Source organism: Equus przewalskii, chromosome 2 (genome assembly GCF_037783145.1).
Source record: "Equus przewalskii isolate Varuska chromosome 2, EquPr2, whole genome shotgun sequence".
NCBI lineage: Eukaryota > Metazoa > Chordata > Mammalia > Perissodactyla > Equidae > Equus > Equus przewalskii.
In genome coordinates, this window is record NC_091832.1 from 66,570,302 (window position 1) to 66,590,317 (window position 20,016).

Below are 20,016 nucleotides of genomic sequence, written 5' to 3' on the forward strand. Positions count from 1 at the left end.
CCATCTGTCATACAGGCTAAATCCATATATTACATATAAGCAAAGGGCAATTATTTTATTCTTAAAATAAAAATGTTAACAACAAAAGTGTGAATGAATGTCTTGAAATTTCCTTCCTGAAATAAGAGCTCCAAGTAGCTTTAGACACTGATAAAGTTCAAAATATGAAATATATTCATATAGCGGAATCTTCTCATTACTTTGCTAAAGACTATGATTCAGAATAATTATTCAGTGTGAAACACATTTTGTGAATCTAAGCCTTTCCTTTCAATTATTTCTGGCATAGAGCGAAAGCATATCCTGGCTTGAAAGTTTGAATTCTACCAGTGTTAAGGGCTCAGAACTCAAATTAGCATAGTTCTAAGTTTGACAACTATCCTGCCATTTTGCCTTCAGTATTGTCTCCTTTCGTATACTGAGTGTGCTTACATTTTCTTCAAATTATTTTATCGTCAGTGCTGGTAGGAGAGGCTTTCTTTTAAGAAAAAAAGAAAAGAGAGAGAGAGAGATTCCAAGTACAGTCCTTTTGTCTGGCATACCTTTTGGGTTGAAAGGCAGAGAATAATGGTTCTTGCTCAGGAGGCCTGGTTTCCAGTCACTGATCACAAAGATCAGTACCTTCAATCTCTAAATTGAGCCCTCTGGGCTCAGTTTCCTCGCAAGTAAAATTGGTAGATTTGGCTGTATTCTTGCTCTAAAATTCTGAGTAACTCTGTTATAGGGAAGTGAAAAATAATCCTGGATAAACTGAGTGAGAAATAGGAGACCTGGGTACCAGAGTTAATTCCACTGCTAAGTAGCTGTCTCTTAATATTCCCGGGGCTTAGTTTCTTCCTATATCTTTTTTCCAGAAGGAATAAATATTCACTGTGGGAGATTCATGTATCAGAAAGTAAAAGTACTAGGATAATAAAGTAAAAGTGAACATTCTTCCCCATAACCACCCATCCTCATGTAATCCCATTCCCCTGGGAAAACCACCGTTACTATTCTAGAGCTCCTTCCAGAACCTTTACTAGGCAAATATAAATACATATTCACATATTTGTTTATAGTTTAGGTTTCTCTTTGTTTGAGCACATGCATTTTCCCTAAGTGATCTTTTATCTTTCAACAATATCATGCATATCCTTCCACGTCAGTACACACAGCTCTACTTCATGCTTTTTAATGGCCTCATAGTATTCCATAGTACAGATATACTATCCTTTATTAATGATAGACATGTCCTCTTCAAGGACTCATTAGTACAAATAGTGTGGCAATGAAGAGCCTTGCACAACTTGCATACTTGTTTTGAGTTTTCTGTGAGAAAAACTTCTAAAACTTGTTGGGTCAAAGGGCATGTGAATTTTACATTTTAATAAGTACAGCCAACTTGCCCTCAAAAAGATCTTATAGCCTTATCTGAAAAAGGAAGAAAGAATAGATGGTCCTTCTCCAATCTTTTCCAACGGAACTTTCAAATACATTCAGTTAAGAAGCTTTTAAAATAAGAATGGAAGATGGGGCAGCTCTGAGATCCAGTCCCCTTTTGGCTAGTCCACTAAGTTCAAGCCTTTTCTTCATTTGCAAGTATTAAAGCTGCTCTGCTTTGGTTTAGTTACCAAATTAACATTTTTTCTTGGTAATATTGTTAGCCATAAACGAAAGAACTGCTAATTTCCAGAAGTAGGTAAGAAATGGATGTCCTGGCATTTGATGTATCATCACTCTCAAATCTCATTCATTTAAGGGACAACATATTCCTTTACAGAAGTGGGTCTCAAACTTTAGCAGGCATCAGAATCTTCTAGAGAACTTGAAAAAGCACAGATCACTGGGCCCCACCCTCAGAGTTTCTGTTTCAGTAGGTCTGGGATGGAGCCCAGGAATTTAAATTTCTAACAAGTTCCCAGGTGATGCTGATGCTGCTGGTGTGGGGACCATACTTTTAGAACCACTGCTTTTCAGAATGCTCTTTAATTATTGGGCACAAACTTGCAATTAGAGGATCACCATACTATTCCGGGTAGACTGTGATTTACATGAGATTGAATGATAGTCACCTTAATTACTATAATAAATCTTTCTGTTACACTTCACTACCATGACATACAGGCTCCTTAACAGGTCAGTAAGGAGCAGGCTGCAAAATTCCACATAGATTGCTCCCTAGAGTTACTTCTTATGCACCATACCTACTCTCTCTCACCTAATGGATACTTAACATTCATATAAGACAAATGTGAAACAATTTCACCTCTTTCTCCCTCTTATAAAGGAAACTCTTTGTTGATAAGATGTTACTGGTATTGACACTGATGCCTTATGTGTTATTTAAGGCCTTAAGTTTCTGATAATCATCAGGTACTTATAGCCACTTAAATTACACTTATCAAACCAACAAACTTAGCACTCAGTCATCCAAGTTACAAAGGCAAACATGAGAAGACAAATGGCCCCAAAACTTGAACCTTCACTTTAGTGGACCGACAGAGCACTGCCAATAAATTTTCTGTTCTAGATCTTATATCTAAGACTGAAAATAGGAAAGTGTGTAGTGGGTGTAGAATTGGAAGGTACAAGGTGATATTTACATATCCAGGCTAGGATAATGAATTTTGTTGGAGAGGGGAAAGAAGGGAGGTTATAGGAATCATTGCACAAAGAAGAGCTAGCCAAATTTGTCAGGACGCATTGTCAGATCAGAGGCCTTTTCACCAGTCAGTTGTGATATACTTGGTTCACAGTGTGTTTAAGAGTTGAAGTCACAGCATTAGCAGTTGAATTCATGTTAGAGAAGATAATTTAGTAAGTAAATGGCCAAAAGAGTGAGGGAAAGAAAAAAGAGCAGCAAAAACAGTGATCCTGGAACAACTATTTGCTATCTCACACTATAGGAAGAGGAAGCCGCATTCATTCAGACCACTTTAAATTTAATTTCAGATTAATTAAATCTGCGAAGAGTTTTTCATTAACAACATTGAAGGGGCCTTGTTAAACTCATCAATGGTATAAAGATGGGCAAAAGGCAGCTGAAGACAGGCTACTCTCAAGTCCTTTGAAGCATACGTTACATTAATAGTTAAAACCAGGGCTCTCCGTCCCACCAACACTTGCTTAGTCTTGACTAACCAAGTTCTTTCTATGAATGTCTTTCTTTTTTAAAAAAATGTTATGATTTTGGAGTCTTTTAAACTCATAACAATCTGTCTTATGAGTAATCAAAATCAGATAATGTTATTGAAAAAAGAACAAAGGTGTTAGCAAGAAGTGATAAGTAGGTCCTAAAATTGCCTTTTAAAGCATCTAAAAAGATCGGTCAAGTTATATAGACATATAACAAGTAGTCTGATCAATTTCTGAATGTGTCCCTTCATAGAAAAGCTATTTGCATGTTTTCCCTGACACTCTGGGCGTGACAAACAAGGCCTTCCACAGTCTGGCAAAGCCTTCCTCACCTCCCTCCACTTGGCCCCCTCGCCAGCTGCGAAAGCTGTCCTCCATCCTCCAGACACACATCCTTCTCTCCACCTTGGGGCCTTTGCACACACAGCCAAGCTGCCTTCTCCCCACAGCTTCAACTTCTATCAGACTCTTCTGCTGTCAGGCCTCGGTTGGCTCTTGAAGCACCCTTGGACCCCCCCCAGGCAGAAGGACGCCCCCTTTCTGAGGTCTTCATATCTACCGACTTCAGCTTCAGGCCTGATCAATCCACTCTGCAGCTGGGCTCTTCCCTCCCCTGGCCTCACCGAGGGTCTGGTCCATTCTTACTCATCCAGAGAAACACTGAGCCTAGAACACACTGCACACTGCGTAAGGGTTTGATAATTGGATTTGTTTGCGAGCTTATAAAAACATATGGAAAGATTTTGAAGTATGTCACACTCCAACAGTAACTTTTCAATACTTGGAATTCATTCTTTCTGTGTTAGGAAGTTGGCAGGGAAGACGTGCTGTGGGACGTTATAGTTCAATTTCCTGTTGAACAACTATTTTCACCTCACATGTTCTAAAAATGCTAGATAAAATTAGAATTCTATGGGTTAAAGAATATCCCAGAAAGCACAGGGTCTTGTGCAGTGAGGGCATATGGTTTTGAAGGGAGACTGGAACTCAGAGACAGAAAAGCTCCCAGTGAGCTCTATACTTCCTGACCACTCTGAGAAATTCTTTACCTTCTCAAGGCTCATTTTTTTCCTTCTGGAAAAAGGACATATGTAATTTTTAAAAGCATAAACAATGATCTCACGGGACTGTTGTGAGAATGAATAAAAAATGCATATAAAACACTGAAAATTAACAGTGTCGTTAAATATTTATTGAATAAATGAATAAAGCAATTCACTTGGACTTGGGGAGACAAAGATCAATCAAGAGCAACCTTCCTTTCCAGGCATATTCAATCATGACTGCTAATTTTTAAAGGTAATCTACTCATTGTTTTCTGGAGGAATTGTGGCATACAACAAAATAAAAACAAAACAGAAAGCTCTTTGATTGCATAGCCAGATCCATGACTTTCCTCATGGATAATAACTCACAGTAAATGCACACTATAAAAGCCTCATTTTTAATAGGCAGGGAAGCATACATTGTCCTTCTCGTCTGCTAAATTACAAGCATTACTGACTCCTCCTTCATTTTCGCAAAAGTTCTGGGCAGATGTGCTGTAAAGCTGTAATTGTTCTTGAGGTAATAGGAGAGGCACCCAGGCTTTGGCAAGGTGTGGTAAATTTGGCAGGGAAGTTCAATTTCCGTAACATTGTTTCCAACCCAGGAAATGTCTCAGGTGGCTTGGTATGGGTAAGCTGCTGCCAGTTTTTCGGGCATGGGCTTGCTCCCCTTGGATGACATCATTTGACTGAATTCTTCACTCTCCTTGCCCCACGGAAACCTCTGCATTCAATTAGTCTCCATTTTTCTCAAATATCTCATGTGATCCCCAGCAGGGCTGTGTCTCCAAAAGCCTAATATGGAAGGCCTCTAATTCATGTGATGAAACTCCTTGGCTATTAAAATAGCAAAAGCATTTACTAATGTACACTTCAAAACCATTATATAATGGGAAGACTTTCTGATTATGGCATCATCATGACTTGGAATAATGGGCTATAACTATGACCACAGCATTCTATCAACAGAACTCTCGCAATGCGTAAGTACTATATTAAATTTGTTTATCACAAGGCTAAGACCTGAGATCATTGAAAATCAAATGTAAACTTAAAATGCTCTTTTTAAACCATGTAGACTTTTCTCTTACTTGAGCTAAACAGAGACGATAAACTCCTGACCAGGCGGAACATGTGATTTTTGCAAGCTAAACTCTCTCCTGTTACCCTAGCTTAAGCGTTACACCAATTCATTAATTGTCCTATGTTTCCCAAATTACACAGCATATCCAAAGGGTATCATCTCCTGAAATGTAAATTAGCATAAAAAATTCCAAAAGGTTTGCAAGGAAGTCTTTTATTTATGTTACGTGGCCCATTAACGGTAAACCTTACTGCATTTAGAATTCCTTTCTGGCAAAGCCACAGGAGTCATGCTTAGAAGCAGAGTTAGGTTAGACGACACTATATATTTCCCTGGTCTTTGTATACTATGAGACATACACACCTACACATTTGTTTAACCACTTCTGTCATCATTTTTTGGGGAACGGGCACTTGGGATTTTTGTGAAGATTTTATTTCTAATATAGTTTTACTGATTATGCACAGGCTTATAATTTGAACTGGAATGTGGCACTTACGGACATCTGAAACACATCTTCTCCAAGCCTAGGGGATTATCCCATAAAGTCATCAACTTCTTAAGTGTTTTAACCAAACACTCCATGAGAGCATGAAAAGAAAATGAAGAGGTAGAATTGGAAGAGAATGTCTTTTATTTCCCTCCTTCCATGGCACTGGGATATTCAAGCTGAGAAGGATATTTAAGCTCAGCTCATCTAGTGTCTTTATTTTACAAGAGGCCAACAGAGACCCAGGGACAATATGGGTTGTTTGGGAAAAGACAGCTGGCTGTGGACAGCCTGAGCTAGAACTACCAGGCCAGCAGAAGACAGACTTGGGCTGACAGCCATTTTCTCAGCTCGGTCAGAAAACAAAAGAAGGCAGCAGAAAGCAATAGGCCTGCAGGTCACTGACCCATTTCTAAACTTCACTACATCATTAACTCCACATCTCTATACCAAGATGCAGATTTCTGGGTGGCCAAGGAAAACCCCAGGTGTATGTCAACCTTGCCAGAAGATGACCCAGAGCAGTCAGATCCTGTGGTTTCATAATACTTTAACCTTTAATCTGACTGCTGAGAGCTGGAATGCTGTCACTATTTTCCTGATTCATAATTTGAGTTGAATGCCTATTGGCAATAAAAGTGATTTTTTTAAAATGAAACTTGCAGAAGGGATATTGTATTTGAAACCAGACCTAAAGCACAACGATGAAAGGAGGAGCTGATAATCTTAAAGTCAGAAAAGAATCCCAAAGCCATTATGGAAAAGAATCATAGCGAGATTCAGAGCAGAGCCAACTGCACAACCAAACTTCATTTCAAGATATTCAGTCTTCATCCTATTCTTTGCTAATTATTCAAATGACTGAACATGAATGTAGCTGTATTACTCTGTGAATAGTATATAATTATTTTGTTTATTTAAAACACAGTAAACCAATAACTGTTGTACTACATAGGCCACTTTGAAATATATCCTAGTAATCAATTTAAGCAGAACACTACAGTCAAATTAAACAACTGGAGCCACAGTAACATTTAGCAAACATGTAAGTGTCCAATTTGACTGCACTTCTCTTTTATTTTCAGATTTGTATTTGCCTTAATAAGTAGACAAAACCAAGACGAGCAGGTTCGAAAGAAAATAAACACATAGGAAGACTGAGCTCCAAGTAGAGTGGTCGAAGCCACACTGAGCCTGCCTGGGGGCTGCCAACATCAGATACACAGAAGGAAGAGACAGAACAGCCAGAGTGCCTGGAACACAGTGCCTGCCTCTCGATGGAGGAGCTGTCTACTCAATGCCATTGTTGCGTTTTCTCCTCAGCTGCTAGCCCTGGGCAGGTGGCCAAGTTGCAGAAAATGCCACTGTGTGGTTCCCTTGGCAACCTAGCCAGACTCTTCCATTGGGATTACTTTCCCAAGTAAACTGGTCTTCAGCATTTCAAACATTTAGCATTTACCCTTAAAAGCTTTCTTCCTAAACTTGTAATCAGAGTACTCAATTTGACTTTGCCAGATTTGCCATCTGTGCTTATGCTTTTGGAAAATTCTGCAGTTGCCCTGGGTACCCATTTTCAAGTGGAAATAGCTCCTTGCATCTCAGAGAGGATGCCTGGTGTGCTGAAAAGAAAAACGCAGCCAGAGTCAGGAAATCCACGTCCTACTATAATTGCACTTTCGGAAAGTCAAAACCAATTATACACTTTATACTTTTTAATCTGTATAGCAGGAGTGAGGACGCCTGCCCGACCAGCTCCCCAACTGGGATGCAGCAAAGGTCCTGATAGTTTTAAATAAATGAGAACTTGGCCCTCATAAACATAATTGATTCACACATCTCAATGTTGATATGCTTGTGATGGGCCTAAATTTAGGCTTTTCTAAATGTCTAAACATAAAATAATTCCAAGTAACTTTTTCAAGTAAGCAGTAAGATTCCATCATTCTTTTGTACCCTGGAGCAAGGAAGTCAGCCTGAGTAGAGGCAAATTTTGGCAGCTCCACACATCTGATGATTTCACTGAGCATCTATACACTGTTGAATAGTTCTGGAAAAGCAGAAGACAAACTGGTATTAAACGATATAATTTTGTATGTTTGCAAACTGACAAGTCCTGCTGGTTGTGTATGAAGAAGGGCCAAGGAATGCCTGGGCTTGGACCACTGCGGTGTCATCCCTGGATGATTTTTCTGCCTTGCAAAAAGGTTTGCAAATTCTTTTTTTTTTTTAAGAAAACTTTTTTTTTCATTTATTTTATTGAGGTCATAATGGTTTATAACCGTGTAATTTCAGGTGTACAGTATTACATATCAGTTTCCGTATAAACTGCATGCTGCTCACCATCCATAGTCTAATTTTTATCCGTCACCATACATACGTGCCCCTTTACGCCATTCATCTGCCCCCAACCCCCTTCCCCTCTGGTAACTACTAATCTGTTCTCTCAGAGATTTGCAAATTCTTATGCACCACTCTCTCTCTTGCAAATAAAAGCTTCCCCTTTGAGAGACAAGGTCCAGCTCCTCACCCACTGTCCCTGGGTATCCGGCAGTTACTTGCCTGGACAGATTTATAGTTGCAGGTGTGGACAGTATGTGCTCAAACACTCTGTTACATAACACAAGGGTGTGATACGCGAGAAAAGTATGGAGTACATTTGGATTCATTTTGTCTTTTAATAAGTGCCTAAAAGAGATCTTATAAAAAATCCACATCACCTTCCATACAAATACACACATTTACAGTTATGAAGACAAGTAGAAAACAAGCCTTTATCAAGAAAAACCACAATTTTTTCCGACTCCAGTTCTGAATGAGTTCATTTGTGGGTTTACTGGAATATGCTTTACTTCACTGTTCTGTCACCGGGCAGGTTTTAGCTTAGTCAAATGACAGGATCTTTATGCCACCTTCAAACAGTGAGAGTTACATTTTCTGACTTTCCGCTCTGTTTTGGGGCAAAGTCATCTTCTTCCACAGCTTTAATTACTGCCAATTTAATTCCCACATCACTGTCTTCCACTCTGATCTCCTCCCAGAACATCAGACTTAGTATCTAATTGCCTCCTGGACACCTCCCCTTGGTATGTTTAAATCCCGACTTGTCTTTCCCTCAGGGTCGCTCCACCTCTTGTCCCAACCTCTCTCACTGGCAGCCCTATCCACCTGTTGCCTGCAGGACTCTGGGAGTGACCCTTGATGCATCCGCCGCCCTCACCCTTCACAGGCCATCAACACCAAGTGCAGTCAATTCTGACTATGCGCGAATCCAACGACTTCAATCAGGCCCCTTGCCGCTAACTTAGTTGAGACCGCCACTATCTACTTCCTGCATTATTCTAACCACTCCCATTGGTTTTCCTGTTTCTCAGCTGACTACCTACAGTGTATTAACCAACCAGGAGTGATAAAACAGAAGTGGGAGGCATCTTTGTGGCTCTCAACAAAGGCATGATCTGGTAGGAATGCGGTTTGATTTAGGTAGCCATTGGAGAGTAATACAAAAGGGCATACAATTAAAAGTCCTTTCATAGTCTAAAACTCAATCTTAACATTAGAGATGACATTAACTTGGTGAAATAATTAGCAAGAGAATAAACTGGTATACAAGTGCTGTTTCAGGCACTGCAAGTGTCAGAGCATTTCAGAGTCGGGAGAGAGAAATGTGATGATTAGGATAGAAAATTTTAAATGAAATTTCTGGACAAGTGTGTAGGAGGTCTCCTATAGTAGTCACTCAACAAACACTAACCACACATCTACAAAGGGCAGGGCTCTCTGCTCCATTTAAGTGAAAGACAGAGGAAAAAAACAGTAAGACGGTCCCTCTCCTCAAGAAGTCAACGAGATTATACAATTCTGAGGTCCAATATGCTATGGATGTTGACTCAGAATTCGACCGTAGGCAGACCCTGACGGTACATTTTACTACCTAAATTCAGGCTCCTCCTCTCCCAGGTGACTGCTTCACACCTTCTTCCCTCTCCTCAAACTTCCCTCAATCACTCCCTCCCCCACCGTCACGCTCAGCCAATGCCCATGCTTCCTGTTTCACTGAGAAAATAGACACAAGGAGCGGAGAACTTCCACAAGCTCCCACAGCCACTGCCATTCATTCACTCCTGCAGCCTGGCCTTCCTCCCAGTACCCCCAGAGAACCATCCCTGAGCTCCCTGCTGAGGCCAAGTGCGCTGCTTGTGCACCAGATCCCGGCCTTCTCGAAGACGTCCCTCCAGCAACTGTGCCCATCTTTCCTGACCTTTGGATAGCCAAGTTCAAGTCCTTCATCTATCGTTCTTGAATACCTCCCCAGTCATTTGCTGGAGTGTTTACTGATGAAGACAGCACATACTCAAACATTTGGTGTTACAAAATAAAAAGGGTTGCCGGGAGAAACAAGAGTTTAAGTCCTCCCGGATGCATTTCGTCAACTCACAGCCACTCTTCTGCTTGTAATTTCTATCTCACTGAATTGCAGCTCCAACGTAGCATTCCTTCCTCCTCCGGAGCTTTATTTTCTCCCAAGCACACTGTATCTGAGGCCCTGGATGTTTAGTTTATTTTCTTTATGGTTTGCCTCCTGCCACTAGAATATAAGCTCCACGAGGGCAAGGATTTTTGCATATTTGTCAATTTAGTTTATTGCTTTATTCCAAGAGTCCAGCCAGGGCCCAGGGCCCAGGACTTGTTGAACAATATCTGTTGAAGTAATAACACCCCGGCCCTGCCATTTCTGATCTGTGTGACTCTGGGCAAATTACTTACCCTCCTGAAATCTCACTTTCATCATTTTTAAGATGGGGATGCTGATAGTAATTACTACATGGGATTGTGGTGAGGGTTAAATGACACAAAGTGTCTTAAACATTTTAGCACTTTTTCTGGCATGAAGTAAGCGCTCAACAAATGGTATTTACTATATGATGATTTAGACTATCACAATGATACACTAGCATCCAAGCTTACCCTAAGCCTATTCAGTCCCAAATAAGTACTTGTCTGCGAAATTTAGTGGACTGGCATCAAAGAAAAACAAAATGCCTGTAAATTTGCCTTCCTTCTATTATTAAAAATTCCATTTAAAACCTAACCCTGACTTTATAAATGTTGAACATACTAAGTAGTGCTGATGTCTGGGTCTAGGTTCTATAGTAAAAATTAAGTTTAGTAAGGAAACAATGCCAACCAACAGGAGCTCACATCACTTAGCTATCTAAAATAGGTCCCATGGCTGATTGACAAGCGGGCCTCACTTCTGCCCTACACCTGTGTCCTTTGCCCCTTCTTTTTTGTCCCCACTCTTGTTACAAAGCCAGCTACTGACAGGATGCCCCCTCTCCCCATAGTTTTGTAGTTCCAGGGTGGGGTCTCTGTTAGCATAAGAGGAATATAAAAGGAAATGTATCTCTGGGTACCTTTATTTTCCCTTCAGGGTTTAAACGGAAAAAAAGAAGGTGGGGTCTTTTTCGCCATTGTTGCTGGGATTAAAAACCTTAAAAAAAAAAGTCTAGTTGGAGTTTTCAGTGCATTTTCCCACAGAAACCATATTATACATAGTGGCTCGGTTCTACAGTTCTATTAATAAAGCAGAATACTTCAGCTGTGATTTCTAGGCTGCCCTGGGAACCCAACCAGGAAGTGTGACAGTCTCAATGAAAAAGGGTGCTCGGGGTTCCTAGCAACCATTTACAGATCCATTCAGAACCCAACCCATCTGCAAGCTGAGAGCTGCTAATTCTCAAAAAGTCTGACAGTTTCACAAAGGCATCCTATGAAGAGTAGGATCAAGCGTGAGGGTCTTGTGTATGGTGGTCTGGTGGTACTTCATTCCTATTTGGATGGGATACCAAGTTCTATGATACCAGGAAATGCGGCGGGCCTACCTCAGATAAATTTGTCACTGAATGTGACGAAGAATGCAACCCACCCACCAGCAGAGGGCCTAGACAGTGATGCTATTTAACAAAGGCTAGTTCCCCTCCCTCCCATTGGTGAAACTTCAGCGTCTATTCTTCTTACTTGGTTTTGTGTATCTTCCTATGAATCTATTTTTAACACTTCTATATGGGGAAAAAATGCAAAGTTTTGCCAACAGAAGCCAGAAAATGGTTATTTGCTCATTTCTTCTGGCTGACACACCTTGTCTGCAAATGGCAGCTTCTCCCTCAGGAGGAAATCTTTTCCATCAAATAAGCTTTTACGCCTTCCAAAAGTTCATGCCAAACTGTGAAAATCACCATCTGAGCTTACCACAGTGGAGAAGCTTTGGCAGTAGGGCTAATGCACCTCCAGGGGGAGACTCAGAACTGACGTTAACTAACCACCCCATATTTTCAGTTTGTGTCCTTGTAGTCATTATCCAAAATATACAGGGAAAAGAGGCTCACTTAACCGGAATGGCTTACGTTACCAATTACGGTTAACCCTAAAGCACATAACTAATCAGGTGGCCAAGATTTACTGCTCAGGAAGAAGTCTGTGCCTCTTTAGTCCACGGGGTTGGGCAGAAAGTTGTACATGCCATTAGTTTCGGCGTGCTGTTCCTTCCTTCCTCACGTCTCAGGCTCTCCTTACCGCCATTTTCTTTCTATGCCTTTCCTACAAGAATGGGCCACTGCTTTCCATTCATACAACCTCCTTGGATGAAGTCTTTCTCATCTACCACCTCTAATTCCTTATCCTTCAACCAAATCTGATACAGAGCTTCCTTGCAAAAAAAAAAAAACTCCCTTTAATTAGTGCAATCTCCCAGGGATTTTCTAGTCAACAACCTGAGAGAACTAGGAAGAACTGGCACAGTTTCATCTGTGTTCCTGGATAATCCTCATCTTACCTACACTTTTCTTTAAAATCTGGTCAAGCTCTTTTTCTTTTTCTGTGTCTCAAATAATATTACTGGAATGAGCTAATACGTACAATGTATGAAAACACTTTCAAAGAAGTGTTTAGTGTTCCCTCAACATACCATTTTTTAACACTGTATATTTAGTGTCTACTTCCCCCATTTACTTGAAGAAGAGAATTATTTTGCAAGATATTAAACAGGAGGAATTTTAGAAGTATGGTGAACTCTGATTATCCACAGTCTTTCTGGATCTTCCGAAATAAATGCTGAAAAGTACACATTTTGATATGATGTTGTTTATGTGGAAATATACACAAAAGAGAAGACAATGCCTAACATATATTTTTACAGTTCCCAGTGATGGTGAAAGAAATCTGGAAAGCAGGGGGAAAAAATCAGCAATTGTTTGGACAATTAATAATTGTCTGAACACATTAATAATTTCCTCTCAAAAGGATGCCTTTAGCACCTTGAGCAGTGCGGACTCCTTGATAATTTCCAGGAAATGCCTTACATTTCAGCAATCATTAGCTGTTTCAAATGTACTAGCTTCTAAGATTTACTATAGTCTAGAGAATATAATATTTTGAGGGGAAAAAAAGAGAAGCAACTATCCTCAAAAGTATGGTACAAATACTACAGCTCTTACGAAGACAATACAGTAAAGTTTTTAAGATCAACCCCAACACAAAGTGGTAAGTGGCATTCAATTTTTATTCTGTTATCTTAAAAAGTTTTCAAAGTCGACTAAAAACTAGGGCCCACAAGGATATGCTGAAGCATACCAGGACTATTATAACTAGGACATCTATCCACTGTTTACTAAGTCAGTGCCCTCACCTGGGACGGACCTGGCACACGCTTATTACACCCTGTAAAGCAGGTGAGCTACCGTACCATACCAGCTGTCAGAATTCTATGATCCATGGATTTCAACAGTCACAAAAAATAAAGCTGCATTATTTTCAACCACCAGCCATGCTCTTCACTCAGAGCATCAAGTTTTCACACAGCCAAAGAGACGGTTAGGACGTTGGCATGTTTTGTTATTCACTGTACATGCCTAGTTTCTTACTAATGGATGTGGTGTGGGCACCGGGCAACGCACCCCACTCCTTATTCTAAATACAAAAAGTAGAATAAATACCAAATAAATCTTATTTTATAGAAGATAAATAGAATACATAAAAAATAAAGCTTAGGAAGTCGTTGAAAAATCTGTTGATTACATAGCTCTTGCCTAGTCTTCATGCATTTGTAGTTCAAGGATGTACCAACCACGGAACTTCCTCTCTCTTGAAGTACAACTCTCAAAATCACTCTAAGGCAAGCGGTAGATACTCCATACCACCACTTGTATCAATTAATATAAAAAGACTAGGGAGGGGCTGGCCCAGTGGCCTAGCAGGTTAGGTTCCACCAGATCCCAGGCCAGGACCTAATCCATTCATCAGCCATGCTGTGGCAGGGACCCACATACAAAACAGAGGAGGACTGGCACAGATGGTAGCTCAGGGCTAATCTTCCTCACCAAAAACAAAAAGACTAGGGAAAAAATAAAATTCACTCAAACCTCTTATTACTAAATCAACATCTGCCAGGTCTTGAGGGGAAAAAAAAATCCTTTCGTTGAGGATGTAAAATGATAGTAAAAAAGCTGATGTCTTTGTACTGTGAGCTCCAGAAGCAACCCAAACCGAACTCGCTGGGCAATTAGCTGGGTGATTTTTCCTGAGAGAGTGGCAGTTACTGAGACAGTTCTGACAGAAGCCTTCATAACATAAACCAGGAAAATGTCCTCAAAGGCAGAACTTGGCAAGACCATTGCGTAGGCTGAAGGGTGGGGGCGGGGCGGGATCGTGGCGAGGATGGCTTTTCAAATGCCGGTTACCCAGGAACGTAGTAATCCACGCCTCGGAAACTTGCGTCTGTCCATCTCTGCCTTTCTCATGCTAGTTCTCTGTGACTGCAGATTAAAAGTAGATCCAGATAGCGCGGGGCTCCTGGAGACTGCCGGGTCTGATGAATGCACACTCATCCTTATGCTTCGCCTGCAGTCTGGCAAAGGGACCTGGCTTGTCCAGGCCTGCTCCTAGAGCAAGACCCGGCTCCACAGGGCGGAAAGATGCCTGCGGGCAGGGAGATCCGCCGCTTCCCCAGTGCGCCCCCTTCTGTCCCCAGCGAGTGCAAAAGTCCCAAGCCTCACTCGGGGCTCAAGTGATCAAACTCTCCATTGTGGAGTTTGCACCAGTCCCCGATGAGAAGCCCCTAGCCCCGGGGTGGGGCCCGCTTCCACCAGGGACCAGCAACCCCGCCCCCCCCCCCCCAACCTCCAGATTTCTGAACACACAGCATCCCAGAGAAGGCCAACCGACCGTTCTCGTTGGCTAGGTCGCAGCCGGGGGCGCGCGCTAACGCTGCAGCCACGTCCCGGGTCCCCGCGCCCAGCGCCGCGGCTAACAAAGCGGTACCCGCAGCCGGGGACTGTAGACCCACCCACCAGTAAGCCTGGAAGACCCGCCTGCACCACACCCCAGCCCGGGAAACCCAAGTTCCGCGCAAATTTTCTTTGAATGGTGCCAAGATGAGGTGAACTCTCCTAAAGAAAGGAGGATGGGCTTGGGGCGGGGCGGGGCGAGGGCGCTGCGCCCTGGCTTGGCTAGTGATGGATGGACCCTCTCCTCCCCCGCCAGCTGCCAGGGAATGAGGTCATCCCTCCCCCCCACCCCCCCATTCTCTGCCATCCCCCCTTTCTCTGCCCTCCCATGCCAGGTCTGACCCTTCTGTAAGTAGGGCCCTGATTAAACGAGGGATGGGGTCAGAAAAGTTAGAAGACAGGGAGGAATCGGACGCGGCAGCAAAGCATCTCCAGTCCCGACCCTAAAATGATGCAAAATTCCCATCTGGAGCTCAGCTTTCAGTGGTGCGTGCTCTGACCAGGCAAGGAGAGGGAGGGGGCTCTGCGAAGGGACCATCGGCGGGGTGGAAACTGTATTTACAAGTTGCTCCTCAGCCCACCCCTTCATTCCTTCTAAAATCCTCCCACCGGCTGCTCGACAACCACCCCGCATCCTCCATTCCCTTTAATTCATACGTTTCTACGAGCCAGGAGGCCGACTCCCAGCGCCTACCTCGGGTCTCAAGCCGCACCCCCACGGTTCTCTGACTCCCGGTAGTTGGGTGCGAGCCGGGAAGCACGGCGGGCTCCTCGGGCTGCGGCGCCGGGGGGCAGGTACCGGCGCTATATACAGCTGCGGCCCTCGGTGACTCAGTGAGTCTCCCAAAGGCTCCTGCCTGCTGCCCTTCAAAATAAGAGTCCCGGCTCGGGCCAGTGAGGCCCGCGGGAGCCGGAGGGAGGGAGGCGTGGCCCGGGCCTCGGGAAGCCGCCCCAGGTTAGCCCAGGCTTCCTGCCCCCTCCTCTTAACAGCGCCCATCCTTTCCATCTTTCTGGTCACAAGCCCCTTCCTGGGACAGCCAAGTGATGACTCTGCCTCTCCCAGAACTTCCAAGAAGAATTGATAACGGGAAAGAATTTAACTTTTTTAATAGAGTTGTTGGCTGCAGGTTAGGATGATTCCCCCCAAGTTTTTTGGTTTTTTTTTTTATCGTGTTTTTCCTTTATAAACTAAAAGGAAGCGTCCGATAAATCTGACTCCAGGGCAGCATTCTCGGGGAAAGGAATGGAAGCGCCCTGAAGGAATGAAATTGGATGCTGCAGAGCGGGGTGGGGGAGGGTGCAGCTTCCGGATGCAGCACACCTTTACCTCGGGCGCTGCGGAATTGCAGGTAGATGCAGAAGGAATGGGCAGCATTTAAATCCAAAAGCGCAAATAACCATGTGGTGTGCTTCTTTCTTTTTTAAGGAGGAGAGGATAATTTCTAGATTGACATTAATTAGTTTACTCTGTTCTGTGAATCCATGAGCAACTAAATTCAGGAGCCCTTAGGGTAAGAAGGTAAAGCATCCTGATTTAGCAACATCTCAGGAACGGGGTCCCTATCCTGTGTTCTTCCGTCATAAACTACTAGAGGCCCTGAGTCACCTGTTTTAACCCACTCCATGGGAATTTCAGAAGTGTTTTAAAAGAGGAAATGGACTCATTAATTCCAGAATTAATTTCCTATGTAAAATTTGTGACTTCTTGTGGGCCTAAGCCAAAATCCAGCTCAGCTACTTTTCCTTTCAGTAACTCAGCTAAGGACACCCCTCGCTCTGTGCATAATCCTCTAGTAGTTGGGTCAAGACACTGGATCACAGTTATTTCTGTCCATGTTCTCCTACCAGAGCGTAGCTCCTTGACCACTGGGACCAGGTCTCTTTTACACACAGTAAACTGTCAAGCAATTGAATGCTAATACCTAACATTTATTGAACATCCACTGTTGTGCCAGGCCCTTTCTGTAAAATGGGCGCCAAGTAAATGCCAATAAATTCCAACTAGATTTGAATAGCTGGTGGACCACATGTTCAAATAGTCTAGTAATTTAATCCCTACCTTCATTATTAACATGGAACAACAGGGTGGCTAGGTTCAGAGCCCTGAGCCAGACACTACTCCACGTCTCTCTCTCTCTGAAATATCTTAACTGATTTTTAGATTAAAAATCATGTCTAGGGGCCGGCCTGGTGGCACAGTGGTTAAGTTCCCACATTCCACTTCGGTGGCCCGGGGGTCACGGGTTTGGATCCCGGGTGCGGACCTCCGTAGCGCTTATCAAGCCATGCTGTGGCAGGCGTCCCACATATAAAGTAGAGGAAGATGGATACAGATGTTAGCTCAGGGCCAGTCTTCCTCAGCAAAAAAGAGGAGAATTGGTGGCAGATGTTACCTCAGGGCTAATCTTCCTCAAAAAACAAAGTCATGTCTGTAAAATAGTCAAACAATAAGCCCAAAGTGGATGTCTCCCTGGAATTCTACTCTCAGAGCTAAACATTGTTAACAGCCTGGGGTCTATTCTTCCAGACTTTTGTATATTTAAACACATATTTAAAACACAGATTAGATCATCGTTTACATTTACGTTGTTACATCCTTACATCTGATTCTACTTTTTTTTGACCTACAATATACTGTAGTCATCTTTCCATGCAAAAAAAAGGCATTATCATCTTTTAAATGTGTGAGAGGATGACAGGCAAAAACTCCAGTACTGCTCTAAGTTTTAGTTAGCTCATTCGCATGTCAAATGGCCATTAAGGCAGCAGAAATGACATCACTAGGCGATCACAGAGTTTTCTTGTAGGCTACCGTGTGACACTGAAGAAAGCTCTAAAATGAGACTTAGGACTTAGTGGTCTGTGCCATTTACTGTGGAAGTCTAGAGTTTTCTTATTTCCACATTAATGGGATTAATTTGATGAATTTTAAAGTTACCGTTCTTAAATGTGATTTTATGATTTAGGAGTCCATTCTCGACATAAGCACAGAAAGAATAAAGTAGATAAGCAGGAGTTCCTACCACCTCAAGTGTTTACCCACCAAGGGAGGTGTGTAGGGTGGAATAGACTGAGAGGGTGGATCGCCAGAAAACATATCCAGTTCCTCTACTCTCAAGAGACAGCAAAAGGAGGATAACTCCTTAAATCTGCCATTTCTGCCTTATTCCCACCACAAGAGCCCAGCAAAAAGCATTCATATGGCCCAGTTTTCATCTCTCAGATCTCAAATCCAGGAGGTCTTCAGGAACTGGTGCAAAACACTGAATATTTTAATGCTTTCAACTTTCAAAGTTTTTACGGAAGAGTTGTGGGAGGTGTGGATCCATCTTACTTTTCACAATTCTGGGACTTGCCCAAGTGATAGCTGTTATCAGTGGAAGCACTGATAGGAATTTCTGCCAAACCTGAAAAAGAACACTCCCTTCTCTTGTGCACACTGAGGATTCTGATCAACAACCTTCTCTTTTGGTTGTTTTCTTCATTCTCCCTTGGCTAACATTTAGAGTTCTGTGGTTTTAAGGGAAGATGAAAGGCGTGGAGAACAAACACCCAATCAACTTTCACTTCACCAGGGCTGCCCTCCTGGGACTCCCTGTCGTCTCTCGGGAAGTGTTTGGCACTTAGGACTAACAGTGTTTTGCTTTAGGAATTCCATCTCTGGCTTCACCTTTAGCAGGCTGTGGCTCAGACCTATGGCTTCAAATGTGCAGATTTAATATGAGATGAAGAAATTTGCTCAATTGTCTAGTCATTTGAGGAGGAGCATGGAATGGGCGAAGGTAAGTCCTTCAAAGGAAACCATTCCTTTATTCTCCTTTTCATATTCTCTCTCACAAATGAAAAGAGTGAAACATAGATGTTTAAAAACTAAAAACGGGCTAGCCTGGTGGTGCAGCGGTTAAGTTTGCACGTTCCGCTTCGGTGGCTCAGGGTTGGCCAGTTCAGATCCCAGGCACGGACCTACACACTGCTTATCAAGCCATGCTCTGGCAGGCTTCCCACATATAAAGTAGAGGAAGATGGGCACGGATGTTAGCTCAGGGCCAGTCTTCCTCAGCAAAAAAGAGGAGGATTGGTGGCAGATGTTAGCTCAGGTCTAATCTTCCTCAAAAAGAAAAAAAAACCCTAAAAATAAAAGACAACTAAAAACAAATAGCATTCCCCGAAAAAACAAGATCTGGGCAGCAAAGCTAAACCATAGATATATATAGACATAGCTATAACTGCTGGCAGGTACTACACAGCACCTGTCTCAAAAATGCTCAGCAGAGGCAATAATATATTATAAAATGAATAGTATTAGCAAATCAAAATACAGTCTTCTCCCCAAATGTCCATTAGAAAAACTACCACAAGTCTACATTGCCCAACCATCCTGTCCTAACTTATAAATTAAAGCCAAGATCTATATTTTCATTCCTTTTATTTACAAGTAAATGTAAAGAGAAATGTAAAAGAATGTTACTATATCTTTCAGGTATTTTGCTTAAAATAATATTTTAGTGAAAATTACCCAACACTTGAGATTTTCTTAGAAGATTCTTGGCTTCTGGGTTGGCACATTTTCTATAAGGAGGCTCTTGCTCTCTATTCCCTCAGAGTGATCAAGGGTGTATATAACAGATATTCTGATATCAATTCAGCATATGAGTCTCTTTCCATTCACTTCTGGTGCTTTGACATAATTTTTAAAAACTTGTTGGATTTAGCTCTTGCTGTATTTTTAAAAGGTACAAAATCTTGGCTGAATGGCCCATTTCTTCTGTGGTAGATATTACTTTTGCAAGGGTTGCCAACCACACTCAGCAAACAAGACTAGGAAAACAGTAGGGCAATTATAGATTTTACTGGATATTGGTTTCAATGGATATTATTTTTGGGAAAATGTTTCTGAGAGTAGTAGAATGCTTAAGATCAGTTTTATTTATTTATTTTTTTGGTGAGGAGATTGGCCCTGAACTAACATCTGTTGCCAATCTTCCTCTTTTTGCTTGAGGA

The 20,016-nt window shown here is 42.3% G+C and overlaps 1 protein-coding gene and 1 long non-coding RNA gene across 14 annotated transcripts in view; one reads left to right on the top strand and one right to left on the bottom strand.

The window, feature by feature from the left end:
* The window catches only part of PALLD (palladin, cytoskeletal associated protein), a 382,662-nt gene that overhangs the window by 72,989 nt on the left and 289,657 nt on the right, over positions 1 to 20,016 (bottom strand). For 2 of the 13 annotated variants that reach the window (XM_070611511.1, XM_070611510.1), the window contains exon 1: positions 15,710 to 15,898. The exons of 9 other annotated variants lie outside the window; for them this stretch is intronic. The gene's annotated coding sequence lies outside the window, so the exon portion shown is untranslated. Of the gene's footprint in view, positions 1 to 15,709; positions 15,930 to 20,016 lie in introns of those variants that run through there. 2 more of the 13 variants (XM_070611508.1, XM_070611506.1) reach the window with 2 other exon arrangements.
* LOC139082055 (uncharacterized) lies at positions 5,027 to 8,076 on the top strand. The gene is made up of 2 exons (XR_011537735.1): positions 5,027 to 5,143; positions 5,712 to 8,076. It is a non-coding gene; the product is annotated as an uncharacterized lncRNA (long non-coding RNA).